General features: G+C 45.7%; 1 protein-coding gene and 1 long non-coding RNA gene across 3 annotated transcripts in view; both read left to right on the plus strand.

Moving 5' to 3' along the window:
• The first annotated feature begins 1,280 nt into the window (after positions 1 to 1,280).
• The window catches only part of TBL1X (transducin beta like 1 X-linked), a 250,659-nt gene continuing 227,761 nt past the window's right edge, over positions 1,281 to 24,178 (plus strand). For both annotated transcript variants that reach the window (XM_054251217.2, XM_035288995.3), the window contains exon 1: positions 1,281 to 1,419. The gene's annotated coding sequence lies outside the window, so the exon portion shown is untranslated. The remainder of the gene's footprint in view (positions 1,420 to 24,178) is intronic.
• The window catches only part of LOC144580990 (uncharacterized), a 151,169-nt gene continuing 128,892 nt past the window's right edge, over positions 1,902 to 24,178 (plus strand). The window contains exon 1 of the long non-coding RNA XR_013531435.1: positions 1,902 to 2,412. This is a non-coding gene — a long non-coding RNA (uncharacterized LOC144580990). The remainder of the gene's footprint in view (positions 2,413 to 24,178) is intronic.

Consider the following 24,178-nt stretch of genomic DNA (forward strand, 5'->3'; position numbering starts at 1 on the left):
AGTAAAGGAAGGGGCAAACTTATTTGAAAAATATTCAACAAGGCTGACCCAAGAGGTGCTGGGTAGGGGGAGCGGAGATCTGTTTAACTGAATTAAGGTCGCGAGTCGTGGGGAGTCGACATCAAGGTGGAGGGGAGGAAGGAGCGCTGGGGACTTGGGTGCACCAGGGCCAGGCAGTGTAAGCCGTTACGTCAAACACTTAGCAAGGGCCCGAGGGCTGAAGCCTAAGGTTGGGGGTGGGGGTGATGAAGCCCGCTGGCCCAGGTCCCCTAACCTCCTCCTCAGCCCCCACCCCTGAGCTCCGGCCACTCTGACGGGGTCTGAGTTTGTCCCTAAGCATTTCTGGCTCTTCCCGGGAGGTGTTTTGCAAAGGTGGAGGTTCCGCCGGAGTCCCCACTTCTTGAGGTGGGGAAAGATAACTGGGGTGTCTTTTAAAACGCCGATTTTGAGGTAGATACACCCTCGGGCAGGTGGCTGGGGTTCTGTCAGGGAAGCCGGGTTGCTTCCTTTTTGGGATGGGGGAGGGTAACACTTTAGCAGTGACCGAGGTTCCCCTGCCCGCTATAAACCGAGGGGGTGGCCGAGGTTCCTGTCCTCTCCAGGCAGTCGTGGAAAGGCTGGGTTTGGGATGGAATGAGGGTAAGCCTGGGTTCCTCTCAGTCCCACGGGGGCCACGGGGAAGGGACCGGGCCCCGGCAACTAGGGAGAGGCCCGGGTTCCCCTCACCCACCCTAGGCGTGGGGGAGCGGGGAGAGCTGGGTAGGGACGCTAGTCCCCCGACCCAGGGGCAAGGGCTGGGTTGGGACGCGGGTCTCCCACTAGGTTCAGTGGGGGAGGGGCGGGGCTGGAGTCCCTATCCTCGTGGGGGAGGGGCTGGCTCGGGACGCGGCCCCCCCGGGGCGCAGGGGCGGGGCCGGGTGGGACGCGGGGTCGCCTCCCACGGCCGCGAGGGAGGGGCCGGCGGCGGGGGCGGCCCCCTAGGCTGTCCTCCCAGCTGGAGTCCGCGCGCTCGCAGCCGCTCCCCGCGGAGGTCACTGCCCGAGCCAGTCCCTCTCGCCGTCCCGCTCCCTCCCGCCGTCCCGCCCTCTCCCGCCGCCGCCGCCGCCGCCGCCGCCGCGCCCGCCTCAGCGCCCCCACTCCGCGCTTGGGAGCGAGGAGCCGCCAGCGCCCCCGCCCCGCTGCCGCCGCCGCAGCTCTCTCCGGCCGCCATTCGCCACCGAAACTTTCCAGCGCCCGCGCCCTCTCAGGGACTCGGCGGCGGCGGGGCGGGGGCGGCCCAGGGGCGGCGCGCCGCTGCTCCAGGGCGCCGGGCCCTCTTCGGCCGCCACACGGCAGGGGCTCGGAGGCTGCCTGCTGGAGGGAGGTTCGGAGCGCAGACCGGCGCGCGGCGCCGCCACAAGTTGCGCTGCTCGCGGTGAGGTGAGTGCGCGGGGCTCGGCGGGCCGGGCGCTGGGTCCGCAAACTTCTGCGGGGAGGCGGGTTCCGTGCTGACCCTCGGGGGTCCTGCCGGAGGCTCGGGGAGCCCGACGCTCCTCCCGCCCCTGGAACTCCTGGAGGCGCAGGTCGCCAGCTGTCCCCGCGGCGCTCGGACTGGTGTGCGGCGCGCTCCCCGGAGACTGAACAATACCCCGAGGTGGCGGTTCCCCAAAGTGGGGGTAGGAGACGGAGGTCGGCTGGGGGCTCCTTTGTTTTGGGGAGGGGGAGGCGGCCGGTAAGTTTCGGGAAGCACTCCGCTTCTCCTATGGTGCCTCTTTGTCTGCCGATCCTTAGGCTTGCTGGGTTAACCTGCGCCACCGTGGGCTCCGGGGCCCGAGGTGGAGGGCGGTAGCGGGATTTCCCCCTGTTGGGGAGGGGAGCCCCATTCATCCCCGCTACGCGGGCCGGCCCGCCGGCACCCGGTTGGAAGCGCAGCTGCGCGGAGTGGGGCGAGTGGCTGGTGAGGAGGCGCGGGCTCCGCGTCTGCTCAGTTTCTGAAGCGCAGAAACTGTCAAGGAAGTCGGGAGTCCCTGTCCTCTGCCCATCTCCCCGGCCCGAGCGCACGACCGGGCTGGGGGCACCCCTGGCCCGTCGAGGGTCTGCAGAGCGCCGCCCGGGGAGAGCGCAGACCTGTTGCTGCTCCTGGGCTCTGGCGGGTCGGGTCGGGTGGGTCTCGCAGATCCGGAGCTCTAGCCTTGCTGCGGGGGACTTTATCTAAGGATGGGACCGGTGCTCGGAGTGCGGTATGGGGAGTGTGCCTTCGGGAGTCGGGGATGGCCGGATCTGTGACAACTGTGGGTCGCTGGAGCCCCGCTAGTGCGGGTAAAGGGCCTGGACTTCACGTGCATCGCCTGTGCGCGGTCATACTGGGGCCAGGGCTCGCTCGCTGCAAGGCCTCGTGTTTCCCCAGCCAGCTGCGTTGGACGTTCCACAAAGGTAGGGACCATCGTTTATTTTCGAGTCAGTCAGTGATGTTCTGGAGCAAAACCTAAAAAGAAACAGAAACCCACCCTCTATTGTATTTGCAACTGTTTCTGCTTTGCATTGTCATGTGTGGCTTGACCTGCCTTCTGGATGTTTTCCATCTCCTGACACGCCGCCGAATCCCTGGTTTAACCTGGAAGGCGACCTCCCTGCTAAGGTCCCGGGCCATGGCTTTGGTGTCGGAAAGTGGCTCTTGACCATTTTACGAAAAGTTTACAAGTCCTACCTAGAAAAGATGCAATTAGGAAAATAAAATCTAGAAAAATGTTGAGTATGACATGCTTATTTTAAAGGGTTGTCATGTCTCAGGTGTGCTGCAGATTTTTGTGGAAAGCCACCAAACTGCGTAACTCATACAAACAACGAAAGTTGTTCACCACTGGATCACCGGCTCTTAAGGCGATTCCAGCCCTTCGGAATACACACACCTGTAGGACTGACATGGAGATGTGTGGCGTAGTGCAGACACCCTCGCTTCCCCACCCGCAGGTATTTTGCCCCTTTACTGGACTCAGAGAACTTCTCCCTGCCAGTAGTTTAAAGAGGAAACAGTTTGCAAAAAATAATAACTTTATTGTAGACACACTTAGAAGTGAATGTTTCAAATTCTGGAGTTTTCCCATCAATTATATCAGTACCACTGGTTCTGTGCATCATTCTTAGTTAGAAGCTTTTTTTCACCTTTTAAGGTGATGAGCAGAGGCCATCTCCAGCAGGTCGTGAGTGTCAGGAATTCAGATTCTCTGATCCACTCCTGCTGGGTAAGAGAACACCTCCGTTAGAACCTGGGCCTGGCCCCTTCCCAGTTTTCTACAAAACTGCCTTGCAGCACTGTCCTGTGGGCCTCCAGGCCTAGCCGATCATCACAGCTTCTCTGCCCAGCCAGGCAAGACCATCCTTGCGCTGCTTTCCTGTTGCCTTGCTTTGCTTTTTATTCTCCCTTAGGAAAAACAAAAAGACCTAGTACGCTACATCCGAGAGGTTGTTAATCTTTCACTACCACATGCATTGACAAATCAGTTTCAGCCAGGAAGCAACACTAAAGGCATATTATAAACACTTTTTTTTTTAGTTGGAAAGATAAACTTTTTCCCCATAACTATTTTTAGTGAGAGGGAGGTAACTGACCTCTTGAGCAGGAGACTGCGCTCGAGTTTTTCCCACTGGTCTTGCCCCTCCACTCCCGCCCTCACTTTCTGTGGGGCTCGACCAAATGGACCACACTGGCCAGACTGGCAAACTTGAAACCTACCGGAACCCAAAGAAAGGCTGAATGTGGGAAGGGGCTGAAGGAGTCACAGGTTTCTAAAGAGCAAGCAGAGCCTAGGCTGTGAACAGGAGTTTCACATCTCCAGGGGAGAAAGGCAGCTGTTAAGGAGTCCACTCGGGCTGCTGCCTGCCTGGCCAGCGAGAGCCTGACTTCAGATGGATGTGCCACCCAAGCCGGCTTCCTTCCAGCGCGGCCATCCCCATCAAATGTTTACAGATAATCTACTGCATGCCTGAAGGTTGCAGAAGTGAATTGGAAGCTGTTAAAAATGGAATTGGAACAAATTTAAAGTTAAGATGAAAGAGAATATGTTGAGTTTTCAGAGGAAGTCGGGTACTGTTTCCTTTTCTTGCCGAGGTTTGTTCTTGGCGGATGGGATCAGAGAGATTGAGATGCGGCGTGATAGGCGGCGGGTTCAGGAGACAGGGAAGCTTTAGAAATGAAGGTAGAAATGATGCTTGGTTATTGGAACAGTATTTTCAACGTTGAGCTCTGGAATTTTGCAGCCAACTCATGGTTCTCATCTGGGACAGTTTTGTCCCGCACCCTCGAAGGGGGTGTTTGCTAATGTCTGGGGAAATTTCCCTTCCTGCAACTGTTCAAATGAGCAAACAGGTTGGACCAGCTGGGTGTGGACCTGCATCTTCCTTGTGGAGGCCCTCTTCCGAGTGTTAGTAGGAAAAGGGCTCCCAGAGCATAGCCCCGCTGCAGGACCCTGGCCTCCAAGTCCAAGTGAGCCCCAGAGGTGCCCCAAGTGCTGCCTGGTCATGGGGAATCTGGGCTCCTGCTAGACTTGGGTGCTGGGGACAGCTTTGAGGGAAATCTGCTTTGCAGCCAGCTTGCCCTGCAGTGACTACCCGCTTTAGGCGAATCAGTGAACTTCCCTAACATTAATTTTCTCATGGAGAGAGGAGATGGGTAGGCTGTCTCCAGGCTGGAGTGCAGTAGCATGATCTCGGCGCACTGTAACCTCCACCTCCCAGGTTCAAGAGATTCTCCTGCCTCAGCCTCCTGAGTATCTGGGATTACAGGCATGCCCCCACCACACCCGGCTAATTTTTGTATTTTTAGTAGAGATGGGGTTTCACCATGTTGGCCAGGCTGGGCTCAAACTCCTGGCCTCAGGTTATCCTCCCTTCTCAGCCTCCTGTTGAAGTGTTGGGATTAGGGGCGTGAGCCACTGCACCCGGCAGAGCCTAACATGCTTATATTTTCCTGTTTTCTGAAATTGAGAATTGGGTCTGGAAAGGTATCACCATCAGTCACGATGGTATCTAGTAGTTTGCTTGCTTTCTTTTCCTTATCTTTTCCCTCTTACATTTAGGGCTATATCTATATAATTTTATTTTTTTAATTACCGTATTGTAAATTTGGCTCTTTGGATGTATAGCATTATGAGTCTTGACAAGTACATAGATTGGTGTGGCCACCGTCATAATCAGGAGAGAGAACAATCTCCTCATCCCAGAGATGTTTGTGGCTCTGTCTCCCACAGTTCGTTCACAGTCACCCCCGCTGTCCTGAATCTGGGGCACCCGCCCATATGCTCTGCAAGTCTTGGGGATCCCATCTGAATGTAACACATGGTAGAATGCGCTAGGTGAATCCATCCACTCTTCCAGCACCTTCTTTGCCTCCTCTCTCTGGTGACACATGAACTTCATGCCTCTGTGTGCTTTGGCCAGCCTGCTTTTCTTAGAACAGCACATTTTGCACTGTAGATTTTATCACAAGCAAGGAAAAGAACAGCTTTGCTTCTTAATATAAGAAACCACAGTGGAAAAAAAAATCAGGTGTGTTGTTGAGGCTGCTAAAGCTTTGCTTCTTTAAAATTTTTTTTTTTAATTTTTCTAGATACGTAGGTGTATATAGTTATAGAGTACATTAGATATTTTGATATAGTCTTGAAATGTGGAATAATCACATCGTGGAGAATAGGGGTATCCATTTCCTCAGACACTTACTCTTTGTGTTGCAAACAATTCAGTTATGTTCTTTTAATTATTTGCTCCTTTTCCTTTTTTTAAAAATTTGAGATAGAGTCTTACTTTGTCACCCAGGCTGGAGTACAGTGGCACAATCTTGGCTCACTGCAACCTCCACCTCCTGAGTTCGAGTAATTCTCCTCCTCATCCTCTGGAGTAGCTGGGACTACAGGCGTGTGCCACCATGCCTGACTAATTTTTTTGTATTTTTAGTAGAGATGGGGTTTCACCATGTTGGTCAGGCTGGTCTCAAACTCCTGGCCACAGGTGTTCCACCTGCTCGGTTTCCCAAAGTGCTAGGATTACAGGCGTGAGCCAGGGGGCCTATGTATTTGCTCTTTTTCATTTTTCTTCCTTCTCTCTCTCTCTTTCTCTCTCCCCCTCTCCCCGCCTCCCTCCCTCTCCCTCTCCCCCCACTCCCTCCCTCTCCCTCTCCCTCTCCCTCTCCTTTTTTAGTCGAAGTCTCTCTCTGTCGCCCAGGCTGGAGTGCAATGGCTGGATTTTGGCTCACTGCAATCTCTGCCTCCCTGGTTCAAGCAGCTGGGATTACAAGCGCCCACCACCATGTCCAGCTAATTTTTGTATTTTTAGTAGAGATGGGTTTTCACCATATTGGCCAGGCTGGTCTCTTGTTCAGCCTGGTCTTAACTGCTGACCTCAAGTGATTTGCCTCGGCCTCCCAAAGTGCTGGGGTTACAGGCATGAGCCGCCGTGCCTGGCCATTTGCTCTTTTTTCTATGCCAGTTAGTTCTTGCTACCTCATTGGTTCAGGTGGGACATTTTCTGATGTTGTTTTTTTGTTTTTGTGAGACCGAGCTTCATTCTTGTTGCCCAGGCTGGAGTGCCATGGCATGATCTCTGCTCATTGCAACCTCTGACTCCTGGGTTCAAGCAATTCTCCTGCCTCACCCTCCTGAGTAACTGGGATTACAGACATGCGTCACCAGGTCCAGCTAATTTTGTATTTTTAGTAGAGATGGGGTTGCACCCTGTTGATCAGGCTGGTCTCGAACTCCTGACCTCAGGTGATCCACCCGTCTTGGCCTCCGAAAGTGCTGGGATTACAGGCATGAGCCATGGCGCCCAGCCTCTGATGTCCTTTTAGAGGATGCTACCCTCACCTTTTTGCACAGTCCTACTGAAAGATTGTTCATATGTAAAATGGTTATAGTCTTGGCTTTAGTTTCAAAAACAGGACACATGTTTATGAAGAATCTTTGCTGTTTTCCCAATGGTTTATCAATGTGAATATAAAATAGCCTAAAAATATTAAGTTGTTTTTGCATTCGTTTGTTGTAGAAATAAAAAAATGAATTCCTACATCTGTGCTTCTATGGAGCTGCTAACCTGTATTTTACTTTGGGTTGTAATGTTGCTTTCTGTGATCTCATGAAGTGGCATGTTTCCTAGAATAATTTTTGTCCTGGCATTTTGGCGACTTTTGTCCTGCCTGAGGTGGTCTGCCTGGTTATGTGAAGTCACAGAACCTGTGCATGTCCTAGCGTGTAGAGTCAAAGGGCTGGATGAGTGGCCTCAAGCCTTCTCCTCCCTCCCAGGTGTGAAGATTTGGTTTGGAAGACAGACCATGCTTCAAGGTCTGGGAGGCCATGTTTTTTTCAGACTGGTTAAGGATGATGGTTTTATGTTAACTAAACATTGGGATACAGTGACAGTTGTTTATGTCCTGTGCCTAGAGGATCAGTTTTCCCATGATTAAAATAAGCAGTACTTTGGTAAACATTGTTAAGTTAGTTGCGCATTTTTGTTTAGAGACCCACAGCTAGTCGGAAGGTGCTTTGTGCTGCTGGGTGCCTCTGAGTGATTCCTGGGAGTGCGGCAGTTCTCCAGTCCCAGGAGATCCTGTGAAAGAAGCACAAACAATGCTCACAGCAAAACTCACAGTGTTTGTTCTTGACCTGGGTGTCTGCCTTGAATTCCTGTCATTTTTCCTATCGTGGTGGATGTAGTCGGAATGCTTTAAAGAGAACATGAGTTTTCTCTGCTTGCTTCCTTTGAGCCTGGAACTGAGATTATGACCCCAGATAGCCTGCCCAGGGCTCTTTCCTTTCTGCAACACCTGCCTAGGCTAGAATATGGAAGTAGGGAGGAGGTGAGGCTCTTCCCAGCCAGCTCTCCAAGACGCCGAAACCTTCCTTCAGGTCTGTTGAGAACTGCATCCCCAGCACCATCATGTCAGAGCAATCAGAGAAGGGCATGTGTCGCCTTTTGGGAAGCTTGACTCATTCCAGTTAGGGACCTGCCCGTTGTTATTAGAGGATGCTTTAGGGCCCGTGTGAACGTGCAGTATAATTCAATGCTGCAAGCATTTCTACTTGTCTGAATTTCCTGGTGGGAATTTGGACAAAAAGAAGCTTATTGTACATGGTACCCTTTTATTTCTTAAATCAATAATAACACATTATTTATTTATTTTTAGAAATGGAATCTTGCTCTGTTGCCCAGGCTGGAGTGCAGTGAGATGATCATAGCTCACTGAAGCCTTGGCTTTCTGGGCTCAAGTGACCCTTCTGCCCCAGCCTCCCAAGTAGCTGGGACTATAGGCACAAGTCACCATCCCCAGCTTTTTTTTTTTTTTAATTTTCAAATGTTTTCTAGAGACAGGGTCTTGCTGTGTTGCCAAGGCTGATCTCAAGCACCTGGACTCAAGCAGTCATCCTGCTTTGGCCTCCCAATGTGCTGCCATCACAGTTGTGAGCTACGGTTCCTGGCCAACAAATACTTTAATATGACAAGACCATATAAAGTCATTTTAAGAACTGGAGGAAAATTCAGCAGGACTGAATCGTGATTTCAATTTCTGGTGCACTATGGGTAATTCTTTCTCAGCCTGGACACTGTGCTCCTTCGATTGTCCCTGTTATCTTGTCATCTATGTGAAGATGAGAAATGAAGTTGAGTGGAGAACTGTCGCCAAAGTCTGCCATGGGAAAATCGGTAGTGCCAATAGGTAAAGGTAATTCCCAGCTGCCATAAAAGTCTGGGTGGCTTCACAGTTTCAGATTGTATTTCCCAAAAGCATAGGGAATTGATATCCCTGAATAGGGAATTGATGTCCCTGCTATTATTTGGGAAACCAAATAAACTTGTGTCCTTGCCTTCAGCCGTTTTTCAACAGAATCTTATCAAGCATTTTAATCCCACACAACTGTAATGCCAGCTCCATGTTGATAAAAACTCAAGAATTCAAAATTATAAACTTGAAAACAGCAATTGCCAACTTCTGACAGCAGCAGGACAGTCTGGAAGACCTAGCTTGGTTTAATTCCGAATTTGATTATGAAGAAAATGTCAGATTCAGCTTGCATTTTCAAGACACACTGATGGTTCTGTGCCAGTTTCAGCCATTTCTAGGGATCTGTCTTAGGATACTTCAAAAAGCCTAACCTTTGAGATGCACTGAGCTCAGAAGTTTGTGAAATTAAGAATGAATGATCTCCCTTGTCCAGTACATGACAGAAATTATTGTAGACTAGATGAGAACAAGGAGACATGCTTGTGGATGTTACATGTCACAGAATGATCCGATCAATTTTATGGGACTCATGCCTTTAAGCCAGTGTTCTCTAAATTTGGGAGAGGGACAGAGGACAGAAATGACTGGTTTCAGGTTTTAATTCCCAAAAGGGTCTCAGTGAGTTTCATGACCTCTGGCAGGTACACAGCAAGATTTATTGGGATGCAGGAAGAAATTATGAAAATGACTGTTAAAAACATCTCCAGGCTGGGCGCAGTGGCTCAAGCCTGTAATCCCAGCACTTTGGGAGGCCGAGGCGGGTGGATCACGAGGTCAAGAGATCAAGACCATCCTGGTCAACATGGTGAAACTCCGTCTCTACTAAAAATACAAAAAATTAGCTGGGCATGGTGGTGCGTGCCTGTAATCCCAGCTACTCAGGAGGCCGAGGCAGGAGAATTGCCTGAACCCAGGAGGCGGAGGTTGCGGTGAGCCGAGATCACGCCATTGCACTCTAGCCTGGGTAACAAGAGCGAAACTCCGTCTCAAAAAAAAATCTCCAATACTTGTAAAAAATATATTTCTTGTCCATAAAAATACATAATGTTACTTGAGTATTTTATATATTTAATAAATAAATTACATGAATTAGGAGCACCTGCTAAAAACTTTTTCACTGAAAAGGATATACGATGAAAACAACGTTTATGATGTAGTTCCCCAAAGGCTGGAAGAAGATATGATACTGAAGGCCCTGCTTGCAGGTGGGACACAGTCGCACTGCCCTTTCCTCTGGCTTCAGCTGCTAAGGTATGTGTGCACTTGCACGGACATGTATGTGCGTTAAGTAACTTTGAGATCCACCGGCATAACGATTGGACGTTGCTCCAGAGGTACGGGTATGAGTGATTTGACTTAGGGAAGAGAGGAAGACGGGGAACCATGCACATACTGGACCTAGTGTATTTTGCGTGTTGTTTTTAAAGCTGAAAAAATACCCATGTTTTAGAACTAGATGACAGTACCTCGTTTTGCATGAGGAAAACTTGGAACAATGCTATGCTTTTTAAGCATTTTGTGACTGCAGTATTTTCATAATCACTTAATTCTGTTTATAAATCAGCCAATTTCATTGATGGATGCCCTAGGGGCTCTGGAGAATTAGGCATTTTTCGGCAGAAATGGTTTAGAATTTCTAAGACAGCAACGTGAGATTGTGCCAGAACTGAGTTGTGATAAAAGTCCTAGGGAGCTTTAAATGTTTTTTTTTTTTTTTTTTTTTTTTTTTTTTGAGACAGAGTCTCACTCTGTCACCCTGGCTGGAGTATAGTGGTGCTATCTCAGCTCACTGCAACTGCTGCCTCTTGGGTTCAAGCTATTCTCCCGCCTCAGCCTCCTAAGTAGGTGGGATTATAGGCACCTGCCACTACATCTGGCTAATTTTTATATTTTTAGTAGAGACTGGGTTTCGCCATGTTGGCCAGGCTGGTCTTGAACTCCTGACCTCCTCATCCATCAGCCTTGGCCTCTCAAAGTGCTGGGATTACAGGCATGAGCCACCACTACTGGCCTCATTAGGGATTTTTTTTTTTTTCTGAGAAAATTCATTCAGTTGCCGCTACATTACTGGTGTTACAGAGTGAATAAACGTAAAAATTGTATTCACAACTCAGACCACATTGTGGGCTGTGGAGGTGAGAAATAGGAATCATCTCCAAATTTAAGGTCTTCTGGCTGAGCTCATTTGCTTAGAATGGCTGAAGGTTTGGTATTCCCGAGATGAAACACCAACCTCAAGTAGTTCCAGGTTTCCAGACCAGTTTTTAGTTTGTTTAACTTGAGGGGACTGATGTGTCAGCTTTTTGATGTGTTTTTGTGTAATTTTTGGTGTTTGAATCTGTTTTCTCCTTTGTGAATATTGAATTCGCAACATAACTTTGTTATATGAAATGATGCTCATACACACGTGCAGTGCATTAAAAAGCCTATAGGGAGCAGTACTTGTAGATTTCCATGTACCGACAGGATACCTCATCCGACCATGATTAATGCTTATCAGAATCTATGTAGACATCCATTTGTCCTTTGATAAACTGAAATATTTATGTCTACTTTTTTAAAAACCTGTTGCTCCTCTTTATACTAATACTCAGAAGGCACTCACTGCAAGACAGAGGAGAAACAAGAAGTCGAATTTTTCACTATCTAGATTTATGCACCTGTCTCCACTCTCCAGAGACCAATGCATTTAGGCCCCAGTAAGAAATTTAGAAATTACAAATTATAATTATAAGAAATTATAATGAAGTGTAAAGCAGATGCAGAGTATATTTGGGAATATGCTTTATCTGCCCCCACAGCCCAACCCCTGTAAGAGTAAGGAGATGGCACAATGTATTTTGCTTTTACTCAGGTGCTTTCAGCCTTAGACAGGTCTTGACTTCATACTGGAAGCAGGTAGGTGAGAAACCACTGAATTGCTTCAGCTGTGAACTGGAATCCTTTTCTGTCTTTGTTGTTGAGTGACAACACTCATAATTATTCATTTGCTTATTTGCCATCCAAATCACCCTATACAGTATCTCAGAAGTGTATCTTAGAGAATGACCCTAAGCGGGCTGACCTCTGAAGCCTGCACCAGAGTTGACTTTATTTCCTAAGTGCACACTTCTGTGCTTGCAAAGGGCAGCTGTTTCAGTATAGTTTCTGTGAGTTTGAGGCACAGAGGTATGTAGGAGAATGGGAAGGACAAATGATAAAAGCCCCTGGGACATGGAAGCTGTGAGTACGCTAACCTTGAAAGAGACTATGAAAACGAAGTTTAGAGCATTGTTAAAGCACCATCTGCATAATTTATATCAATGAAGGGAGGAACTTCTTATTAGGAAGATAGGGTTATTAAAATTAGCCATTTTCATCCTTCTACCAAAATAAAAATCAAATCAATTTTAGTTCAGATAATTGTATGTGAAGCTTCATAATTGAAAATTTGAAGTTAGCAAAATTATATAACCTTAGTTAATTACATTAGTGTACTCAAACTAAATATAGAATAAGATTAGCTCATGGAAACATTTCATTTTTATCTCAGTCAGTACTGCTCGTATCTGCCCAGTAGGTAGATAGTTTCTAGTTATGTTTTGTAATTTTTTGAATATCCTGGACATGTTTTTAGAAAAGTTAGTTGAAACAAGATTTTCTATGTTTTCATTATTTCCTAGTTCATCTTTAAGCATAATAAAAACACAGGGTAAGTTATGCTTTTTGAATTTTTCCTTGCTTTATAATATGTGTCTGGCACAACAGAGGACCAAGCCCCGGGATCATTAATCCCACTTTTCTGCATGGCGTTGGCTGTAAGGGAAGTTTGGGCTGGATTCGTAGTTGGCTATCTAAAAGTAAATGTTCAACCTTCTCTAATTTCCTGTTTTGTTTGCTTTTCCATTCACTGTTCTATATTTGGACAACAAATATATTTTTCTGTATGGGTTTCTGGTGGCCCAGATGTTCATTGGAGTGGAAATTCTTCGGTCCACACCACTGGGTTGGGCAGTTGCTGGTGTGTGGCTTTCTGTATCTCCTGGAGTTGACTTGGATACATTGTGTATTCAGGTTGGGCAGTCATTCCTTTTGCAAGCTCTGTGTTACTCTGTTCCATTTGGCTTTGCCATGAATGTTTACCCTTGGCTTGCCAAGATGTCAGCTTTTAGAGATACGTCATTTAACTTAGAACTCTTGAGTCTGACTTAAAATTAAGTCAGTTTTCTTAAATATTGTTATTGACCTATAAATGACACGCCATAAAAGTCATCTCTTTGAGGTGTGGCATTCAATGATTTTTAGTAGATTTACTGGGTTGCGTAGACATCACCATGGTCCAGCTTTAGATTTTCAGTTCCCAATAAGATTGCTCCTGCTCAGTAGTCACCCATTTCTGCTCTCACCTCCCGGCCACAGGCCACCACGAATCTCCTTCCTGTCTCTATAGATTCCTGCTTTGTGGATATTTTAGAGTTGTGTTTCCAAGAACGAGTATCTCTGTGCTTGGCCTAACTTCCCGGATGGTGAGACCTGACTTAGTGACTTCACCTTCCACCCCCTCCTCCCCAGAAGAGGAAGGTGGGGAAAGGGGAAAGAAGGCAAGTATCATAGTATAGCAGGCATTGTGCCTCAGTTTCGTCATTTGTAAAATCAGGATAACCGTGGACTTGTTGCAGGCTCTAAATGTGAAACCTTGTGGGAAATAATTAGCTGGGACTTTGGCATACAGGAAGAACTCATTGTTTTTGTATTAACAGCGGGAAATAGTGCATAAAGGAGGTGGGAAAAGAGCTACCTGTAGAAAGGTATGCTTCCCCTGTCTTTCATCTTGAAAGCACCTGCCTGTGAACATCAGCCTTGGAGGGAAGCTGGATGTTTTCCCAGGATACACCTCTGCTCTATGGTCCTCAACCCAAGGCAGTTTTGAAACTGTCTTTGCAAAAATTATATCAGTGAGAAAATTATAACAGTAAGTTAAGCTAACCCATCCCCCATATTACCTTTCCCTTAATTATTCCTGGACTTTTGGGCCAAGTGAACTTTGGAGGACTTTTAGGCTATAGTTTAAATGATAATAGGCCTTGTTCCAAACTCAAAACTTGCCCCAAACTGTAACGCTAATGGGTGGCCATCAAGATGGGGCAAGAGAGGAGCCTGATCCCTGCTAAGGCAAAGATATAAACCATTGCCAGATTGTCAAATATGCAAATTCCCAGTTATTCCTGCAGATAACATCACTGTTGTAGAACCTAAGATTGGCCTTTTCAGATATCTTTTCAGGTTTTTTCCATGTCTGACACCCATGGCTCCACCTGGACCCCCTCGTGTGGCCCCACCCAGAAGCCATTCAGCCCAGGGAGGACAGCTTTAACACCCTATGATTTTATCTAGGCCCCAGCCAATCAGCAGCAAGCCTAGCTACCCCCACCCTTTCTTCCAAACTGCCTTTACCCCTAACCTGCGATCTTGGATGAGTTTATTTGAATACGAACTCTATCTCCCAGGTAGCGTGGAAGGCCTTGTGGCTGTTAAACTCTTTCTCTACTGCAGTGCCATGGTCTTTCTTTATGAAGCAGGCAGGAGAAACCTCTCAGGCCGTTACAAAATTGGGGGCTTATCTGGGATCCCCTGCCCGTGGTTGATCAGTCCTCACCAGTGTGATGGACCTGGAGGTCAGCTCTGGCAGTTTCTTGTTTAGCTGAAGGTCGTATTTAGTGCTGTCTCTGCTGGTGAGGCTCCGTCGACCCTTGGTGCACAGATCTAATTGCAGTGGGAAGATAGTCTAGAACCTGTCTGGTGGACATGTAGCCCTGTCACAGGAACTGACTGCATCATGGATGGAGAATAGGGGACTGCTGGGAGGAATGCTTAGTCAGTGTGGAAGGCCTCTGTCCATCCTGCTTCTGTTCTGTGTTTGTGCATGTGGAGGGGTTTCTGAAGAATAGCCGAAAGAAATCCAGCAGGCCTCACTCAGAACTCTCCTTATTTGTCTGCTTACATTCATTGAGCCCTGATGGAATTGTTACCTGAGGCTCAACGGGCCTGAAGAGGGGTGATGGTCCCCTCTTCATCTTGCTCAGATACCACGCCTTGAACTCTCAGTTGGAGGTCATCTGTCCCCACCTTGAATGGATCAGTGATGACAGGGACCAACAGGGGCAGCTCAATATTCGGTGTGGATCTAGGTGACTTGTGTGTTTTGTGATGTGTATTTTGCTTTGACTGGGATGGAAAACGTGAATTCAGTTCCCCCATGCACCCCGTTGTGCAGCATCTTGCAAAATTGAGAGGCTTTTGCCGGTGGTTCCGTGAAATGGAAAAAGATGATTTTACTTTGTGACTGTGGTGCAGTGAACGGAGTCATGAGGGCTGCTCAGGGACAAGGAGCCACAAATGTGGTATGCCGGCAAAAGGGTAAGAATTTCTTACCAATCATGCTTCTGGCCTCTGCAGGCCTGTTGAGTGAATGGTAAAACTCACTGTTTATTAGTGAGAAAGTGTATGTGAGGCTAGTCTGAGGCTGTAGCAAATCTGGTGTACCTTGTTCTGTGAATTTGTCTTTCTGTGCCGCTCTGTCATAAAGAGGGGCACCACGGGATAGAATGTGGGCTAAGTACCCCTATAAGCCTGCTGCTCACATTGGCCCTGCAGGCTGGTCAGTTACCAACTTTGCTGTAGGTCCCTGGAGTACAAACTGCTGAAGGTTTCCTCTTGTTTTAAGTCCTTAAGAGCATGATTTTGTGACCATGTGGGTGTACTCTCTCTTGGTCTCCACCATCTGAAGAGCAGGAATTTTTGAGTTAATGTCGGCAGCCACTCCATGAGGACTGGGAGTCGGAGAAGACTCAGTGCACTCTTCATCCTCAGTGTGTCAAGCCCTTGGGTAAGTTTTGTCTTACAAGATCCCATGCCTATGGGGCTGGGAGTGAATTCTTAGGGATCTTGGAGATGCCTCCTCTACCTCCTTTCCAAAAATAACTTTTGCTTATATGGTAAAAATCTAGAAAATTGTCAAAAGGACTTTAACAGACTTTTTGGATTGAGTTGCTATTGAAACTGGGTATACCATGAAAAGAGAAAGGTTAAATTAAAAGAAGGATGCATAATAGCGACATAGCTAGTCTTTGCAAATTCTCTTGAGCAGTTAAAATCCTTTGAAAGCTTGAAAATGCTCTAGACTTCTGGGAAGTGCAATAGCAATGACCTTGTGCTGCAGGTCAGTTGCTAAGGCTTTGCTCTCCCACAGTGATGGCCTGGGTTCATTTCTGGGCTTTGGGAGCAAGTCCTTTGTGGTTTCATACTTCTGGGACTTTTGCCATTTATTGATTCTCTTCTCCTCCATAGACAGCTTCTGATTTCTTGTCTTGAATTTTCTTTTCTCTGAACTACCTTTAGGGAGATTCTAGATCTTTTAAAAATTGCTTACCAGCTCTTTGGAGATACCTCTTGCATTCATGCTTAACCCATCCCCTTAGGTAAGGCTTATTGATTTCACATAGGAAGTTCCCTTTAGTAAAAGCTTCAAAAGTCAGAAATGCCCTGGCTGAAATCTGGTAAAAAGATTTTAAAATGATTTTTCTTTTGAGAGCTCTGTAGTTAGAAATTGACTTAATTAAAGCTGATATTTGGGTTATATGTATACAGAGACTGTTTTAAAGCCCCTGTTCTCCCTTTAAACACCTCTATCAATGGAATTCTGTCTTGATTCTTCATTTCTGTCTTTCTGTGTATTTAGCTTTGTTATATAATGTTTATATAAAACAGCTCTAAATAATTGGCTTAGTCCAGGCGCGGTGGCTCATGCCTGTAATCCCAGCACTTTGGGATGCTGAGGCAGGTGGATTATGAGGTCAGGAGTTCGAGACCAGCCTGACCAACATGGTGAAACCCCATCTCTATTAAAAATACAAAAATTAGCCAGACGCGGTGGCATGCACCTGTAATCCCAGCTACTCAGGAGGCTGAGGCAGGAGAATCGCTTGAACCTGGGAGTGGAGGTTCAAAGGCAACCCAGGCTGGGCAACAGGTGGAGAATCCATCTCAAAAAAAAAAAAAAAAAAGAAAAGAAAAAGAAAAATAATAATAGTAATTGGCTTAAAGAAAAATAAGCACTTAAACATTGTCAGAAACATGGAAACTTTAATGCCTTTTAGATCAATATGACTCTGATCTTTCAAAAATAAAGACAGTTTAAAGATTATTTGTAAAGTAAAATAAAAATATCTTCAGAGTTGACACATTTTGTCTAAATCAGGCAGGTCAGATACTCTTTGCTAGATGTTTTAAGGTCATAAACTGCTTCTATGACTTTTAATAATTGTTTGACTTGTCTGTTTTACAGCCATTAGATTCTAGGTAAGGCCTGAGGACACATGGACTTAGCCAGGTCCTCTCCTCTGGCCAGGCTGGAAAGAGTCATGGGTTCTGCAGTTTTATACATGGTTAAAATTGCTTACTTACCAGGTTTTTCACAAAAAAACAGTTGCTAACACATATAGTGGAGACTACTGGAGAAACAGTTTTTTGTTTGTTTTTTATCTTTGAGAAACAGTTTTACACACAAGATATGGAAGGAAAATAGAATGTGGGTTTTTGGTTTTTTTTTTGAGATGGAATTTCACTCTTGTTACCCAGGCCGGAGTGCAATGGCGAGATCTTGGCTCACTGCAGCCTCCGCCTGGGTTCAAGTGATTCTCCTGCCTTAGCCTCCCTTGTAACTGAGATTATTGACGTGTACCGCCACGCCCAGCTATTTTTATATTTTTAGTAGAGTTGTGGTTTCTCCATGTTGGCCAGGCTGGTCTGGAACTCCCTTCCTCAGGTGATCCACCCGCTTCGGCCTCCCAAAGTGCTCAGATTATTGGCGTGAGCCACCTCACCTGGCCGGAAAGTAGAATGTGTTTTGTGGGTGGCTATAAGAAGGCATGGGAATATGGTTTTTTTTAAAAGGGAATGTAATTTTGTCTAGTTCAGAGGATTTTAAGAATCGTCTTAAAAGAGTGATGGGACAAAACTAAAAGTTTAAGCACGTTGAAAAAGATTTGTAAAGGATTAATCTTGTAAAGGAAGTTCTGTGGGTATGAACAAGTTGGCTAAGATTTGAAGGGGATTATTTGTTTTTTCTGTAGGTTGAATATTTTTTTGTTTGACTTTTTTGAATAAATGACAGAAAAACGAGGAGAGAGGAGACAGATTCAGTTGGCCTCATAGTGTCTTTATTTTGTCCTGTTTGTAAAGTCGAGTTTCCCCTTTATCAGTGAGTGAAAATTTTTGCCTTTTAAAAATTATTGAGTTAGCATTATGGCTACATAAGTGACTTCTAGTGACCTGGGATTTTATTTTGTAATATCAAGTGTTTAAACCTTTGATATTTGATAGAACTTTCCAAAGTCAAAATCTAAATTAAGCCCTTTTAAAAAAATCTGTCTAACCTTCCAGATATTAAATACTCTAAAGTCCAAAAGAGACATATTTGGCTTATTTGATGGATTAAAACCATAACAGTCAGCATTCTGAAGTATGCAGTAGTGTTTAGCTTTCTTTGGACTGTATTTGTATGAATGTGCTATTGGTGTGTGTTCTAGAATTGTATAAGATTTCCTGTAATTCTGATATGTCTTAGTATATGTTATCGGTAATAATTATGATTGTTATGTTAAATTATTGTATGCCACAGAGATGACCAGACCTTAACTGTGGCTGTTCTGAAACTTCTGTCATCCACAATTGTTTTACTTTGGTTATTTTCAAGGTGGTTTTATAATCAGCTATAGGACTCTGCTAGTTTTCTGATAACTTTGGAGACTGTGACATTAAAATAGAGGGAAAAGCTTCCAAGGCTCCTGTTAAGAGCTAATGTGTTCATGGATATTGAGCAGAACAGGAGTCAGTTACATAGACTGAATTAATGGAAGACCAAAACAATCTTTTTATGGCTTTTTGTCTGAAACACTGCTAATTCTTTTGTTTTTCAGAGTCCAGAAAACCTTTCTTTCTTTTGAGCTATTTACAGCTTTTAACAATTGGAATAAAGTATGCTCTTCTGAACAAAATCTGAAGCATATCTCTCTCAAGGATTTCTCTAGGATTTGAAAACTGTTTGCAGGTATATTTAATTTATGGCAGTATAGTTATTTGTATAAGTTAAATAAAAATCTGTTTGCTTTTGTAGCAGGACACAATTGGAGACACTGGTTGCTTTACCAAAGCTTTGATTGGAATGGCATACTTTCAGATTGCTTTAAGGAATCGAAGTTGACTTATAGATCCAATAAAGGCCCCTTGGGTAAGCTGGTCTCATACCTTGTCTACACAGTCCCTGGACAGGTTCCTAAGTAAAGAATGTCACTTTCTGACAGTTCCAGGAGCCCCAAGTCATCTTGGGCCCATGAGGTGAGGAATTCACCCAATTAATGCAAGTATTTGCAGGCACAGATAAATCCGTGGCTGGGCTAAAGGCTTTGAAGTCTAATCTGAGATTTCTTATGGAATAAAGTTCCAGCAAAGCCAACATTTGAAAGGAGCCTATATGACAAATAATTGTTCTTGCTGACTTTATGCAAACACTCAGGCCAAGTATAGTAAGAATAAAACTTATTTTGCACATAAATTAGTCCTACTGCGATCTGTCTTTAGTAAAAATAGGGACTTTGAGACAGAAATTATGTTTCAGAAAAAAACTATAGAACACCTGTTGTTAGAATATAGTCTTGTTCACTATTTTTGAATTTTTATTATTTACTGTCATTAGGACTGACTCTTGAATTCTTTCTGGACTACAAGTCCCCAAACTAATGCTTTCAGATTTCTCTTTCATTTCTTTCTAACTTGGCCTCAATAAAATTGCTGCTTCCTCTTTCCTGAGGCCCTGCAAGCTGAAGCTTATTATGAGAGAAAAACATGTTAGATTGCCACCACCTTCTCCTCTGTAACTAAAGTTGTTTTGAGTCTAATGTCTGGATAAATTGTGCCCAGTGTTAATCTTTGTTTTTCTTCTGTGTCTATGGAAATGCCTCTTACAGAGGCTTAGCCCTTCTGCAGTGCCACCTCCTGATCTGGGAAACAGCTGTTTAACTGATCTAGTCTTAGGACTTGGACACTGACTAAAAGATACAAAACAGTATATTTAAATGTACTCTTTCCTGTTTATCCCAGTCTCTCTTTCTAACAACCTATAGTCAACTGTTGATGTAAATGCTGTACTGAAATTATGAGTGAGAACATTAACATTTTTATCATAACCCATGAGTACATGCAGGTAGTTGCAAAGCAGTGGGTTCACTCCTGTTCCCCTAGGACCAACCCCCGCAATTATGCCCGCTCTCAAGAAGAAGAATCCAGAATGGTCATCACCCTTTTTCTATCTCTATAGCCAGCACCTTAAGAATAAGGTATCTGAAAGCCAAAGTGGGGATTGAAACCACCTTTGTAAAAATTGTATCAGTGAGAGAATGATGACAGTGAAAGAAATATGAGCTAACTCACCCCCCCATCTTGCCTTTCTCTTAATTATTTATTTCCCTTAATTATTGCCTTTCCCTTAGTTATTCCATCTCCCACATGGCATGGCAAGCCTTGTGTCTGTTAAACTTTTACTCTACTAAAATGCCATGGACTTTCTTTATGCAGCTGCAGGAAGAACCCATCAGGTGGTTACAGTTTTGCTCTCAGGGAACAGTTTTGGTTGTTGTAAGTGAGTAAGGAGGCTGGGCACCGTGGCTCACGCCTGTAATCCAAGCACTTTGGGAGGGCGAGGTGGACGGATAATGAGGTCAGAAGTTCAAGATCAGCCTGACCAACATGGTGAAACCCTGTCTCTACTAAAAATACAAAAATTAGCTGGGTGCTGTGGCACATGCCTGTAATCCCAGCTACTCGGGAGGCTGAGGCAGGAGAATTACTTGAACCTGGGAGGTGGAGGTTGCAGTGAGCTGAGACCACGCCATTGCACTCCAGCTTGGGCAACAAGAGTGAAACTCTGTCTAAAAAAAATAAGTGAGGAAGGTGTGCTCTTGGCATCTAGTGGGCAGGTGGGTAGAGGCCAGGGATGGCCTCCTGCAGTGCAGGGGAAGGTCCTCTCCTCTCCCAGCAGAGTTATCCAGCCCCAAAAGGTCGGTGCTGCAGAAATTAAGAAACCCTGCCTCAGAAGCTTTGCACCTGGTGGTAGCTGTAAATGAGGTACTTAAATCCTCCATGAAGATGTAACGAAGTTGAAAGAAAAAAATCCCATGGGGCTTTGAAAGTAACACAAGCATCTTTTAGTTGTTATACATTCCATGGAAATACGGATTTTTTTTCTAAAGCAAAAAAGACCAACAAGACTTTGGAGCTCAGTTTAGAAGAAAAAAGTGACTTTCAAACCCTACAGAAGTATTCATTTACAAATGAACAATGTAATGACTGTGTAGATGGAGAAACCGGGAGTGCCCCTTGGCTTTGATCTGGTGGACATGTTCATCTGTGTCTATTCCCTGAAGAACGAGTGCCCACATTTGCCTGCCTTCTTTACCTAACTCCCCCCAACAAGGGCTGAGCCTCCTTCTGTCCTCTGACCTGGCTGGGCTTTTTTCTCCCTTCTCCTGAAGGCTGCTTGCCTCTGCATTCCACCCTCCAACAAGCCCTGATCTGTCCTCTTAACAAACTCCTGTGCGGTTTTCTTTGAGGTCTATTTGCCTGCCCCAATCGAATCCCTCCTCAGGTGACACTGATTCTATGTGAATTTCAAAGAACCCAAGCAGTATAGAGTTCTCCCTTCCTTCCCCTCTGGCAGAATCACCAGCATTCAGTCTGGAATGCAATATTGTAGTTGTTTTTCTAATACTTTCAGCTGTCCACATACTAATACGCAGTCTTGGATCTTTATCCCAATGGACTCCTATTCTTTTCACACCATCTGCTTTCTTTATTTTTGTATCTTTACTGAGGTATATTGAAGTACAGTAAGCTGGACATGTATGAAGTGTACAGTTTTAATCTGTTTTTTCTATTTCTTTGTTTATTTACATATATATGTTTTAGAGACAAGTTCTTAACTATGTTGCCCAGGCTGGTCTCAGTCTCCTGGGCTCAAACAAAATTCGCACCTCGGCCTCCTGAGTAGTTGGGACTACAAGTGCACACCACCACACCTGGATAATTTTTTATTTTTTGTAGAGATGGGGGCTCCCTGTGTTACCCAGGCTGGTCTCAAACTCCTGAGCTCAAGTAATCCTCCTGCCTCTTGGCCTTCCAATGTGCTAGGATTATAGGTGTGAGCCACCGTGCCTGGCCCGTTTTTTTCACACACACACACACACACACACACACACACGTGAAACCAGCATCGCAATCAAAATAAGGAATGTTTCCATCACTCTCCAAAGTTGACTCATGCTTTTCTGTAATGTCTCTCCCCCTCCTTATACCCCTTTCCCCAGGCGGCCATTGGTGGGTGGTCTGTGACTTTAGAAGAGTTTGCATTTTCTAGCTGTTTATGTTACTGAAATCACATGGTATGTTCTCATTATTTTGCCTAGTGTCTTTCCCTTGGCATCATGATTTTGGGGCTTCATGTTGTTGCACGTGTCACTAACTCATTCCTCTGTATTGCTGGGTAGGATTCCATCCTGTATGGATGCACCATCGTTTGTTTATCCGTTCACCAGTTGTTGGATGTTTGTTATTGTCATAATTATGAATGATGCCGCTGTAAATGTTTAGATGGCTATACACTGGTTCACAAACGTCATCATACATCGGAACCACCTGCAGAGCTTGTTAAAACACAGAATACATCTGGGCATGGTGGCTCATGCCTGGAATTCCAGCAGTTTGGAAGGCTGAGGCAGGAGGATAGCTTGAACCCAGAAGTCTGAGACCAGCCTGAGCAATGTAGGGAGACCCTGGCACTACAAAATAAAATAAAATAAAATAGCCAGGTGTTGTGTGAACTTGCAGTCCCAACATCTCGAGAGGCTTCAGTGGGAGAATCGCTTGAATCCAGGTGTTCAAGGCTGCAGTGAGCTGTGATCCTGCCACTGCACTCCAGCCTGGGTGATAGAGCACAAGATCCTGTTGCAAAAATACTCCCCCAAATCTCTGAGAAACCAAAACACAGAGTGGCAAGCCCCATCCCCTGAGTTTGTGATTCAGTGAATGAGGGGCAGGGCTAAGACTCGGCCTCTCTAATGGGCTCCCAGCTGATGCTGGGGCCAATGGCTCAAGGACCACACAGACTTCCAGGACTGCTGCCCTAAAGGAAATCTTTGTAAATTATGATAGTTAATCCTTTGTTAGTTGTTCCAGGTATTTCTTCTCTAGACCATTCCTTGCCTTGTAATGGGAACATCAAGCTCCCATTTTTGTGTAGTTGAATGTGTCAGTCTTCTTTTGGGCTTCTGGGCATGGCTTCCTTATGTTATGGCAAGGGGCGAGTACCAAGAATAGGTTGGAGTAGGTCAGGAAGGTTCTGATGTTAGCAAGAAACAAACTTCCCCAAATGGGAGTCTGCCCTCATTGGGCCTAATTTTGCCCTCTACTGCAGATGCTGAGATGGCTTTCTGATGGAATGGCTGTGCTGTGCTGTCAGCACCTGCCCATGTGGGACGAGTTTGTAGCTGTGCCTGGTGCCAAGAGCTCTGAGGTGCTGCTATGCCCCCTGGAGTCTCTGGGCAAAGCACAGCTGGTCATCAGGCTTGCCTTTTCACAAGCAAACAAAATCCATCCTTTCTTCATCCCCTTGCTCTGCCAAAATCAACCGGTCTCAAATCAATTCACGAAAGGGGGCCAATTTGCCTTTCAGGTATCTGATCTAACAAGCCTTGGAGCAGCTAGAAAGTTGCCAGAAGATGTGTATGATCAGTGTATTTGTTACCACCTTTTTTTTTAAGTTTGGGAATGGTAATACTTTTGATTAACCATCTGAATGGACTCCATCCTCTAGACCAGAGCACTCCAAGGTTAACCTGAAAAACTGGTTCAGGCCATGACAGGAAGGGGCTTCGGACATGCTTCATTATGCCCTCCTCCCTTTTGGAATTCATGAACAATGGACCAGCATTCAACATCAACACAGACCTTAAGTCTGATAAGAAACAATTATAGTCTATTTTCTCTGAAGCCTGCTACCTGGAGGCTTCATCTGCGTGATAAAACCTAGGTCTCTACAACCCCTTATGGTAACCCAAACTTTTTATTTCTATTGATAATAGCTTTTTTTTTTTTTAATATATTGAGACAAGGTTGGTTGCCCAGGTTGGAGTGTGGTGGCATGATCACAGCTCACTACAGCCTTGACCTCCTGGGCTCAAGCAATCCTCCCACCTCCGCCTCCCTAGCAGCTGGGACTACAGGTGTGTGCTACCACACCTGATTAGTTTTTGTATTTTTTTGTAGAGACAGAGTTTTGACATGTTTCCCAGGCTGGTCTCGAGCTCCTGGACTCAAGCAGTCTGCCTGCCTTGGCCTCCC

The sequence above is a fragment of the Callithrix jacchus genome, chromosome X (genome assembly GCF_049354715.1).
Source record: "Callithrix jacchus isolate 240 chromosome X, calJac240_pri, whole genome shotgun sequence".
Lineage (NCBI taxonomy): Eukaryota > Metazoa > Chordata > Mammalia > Primates > Cebidae > Callithrix > Callithrix jacchus.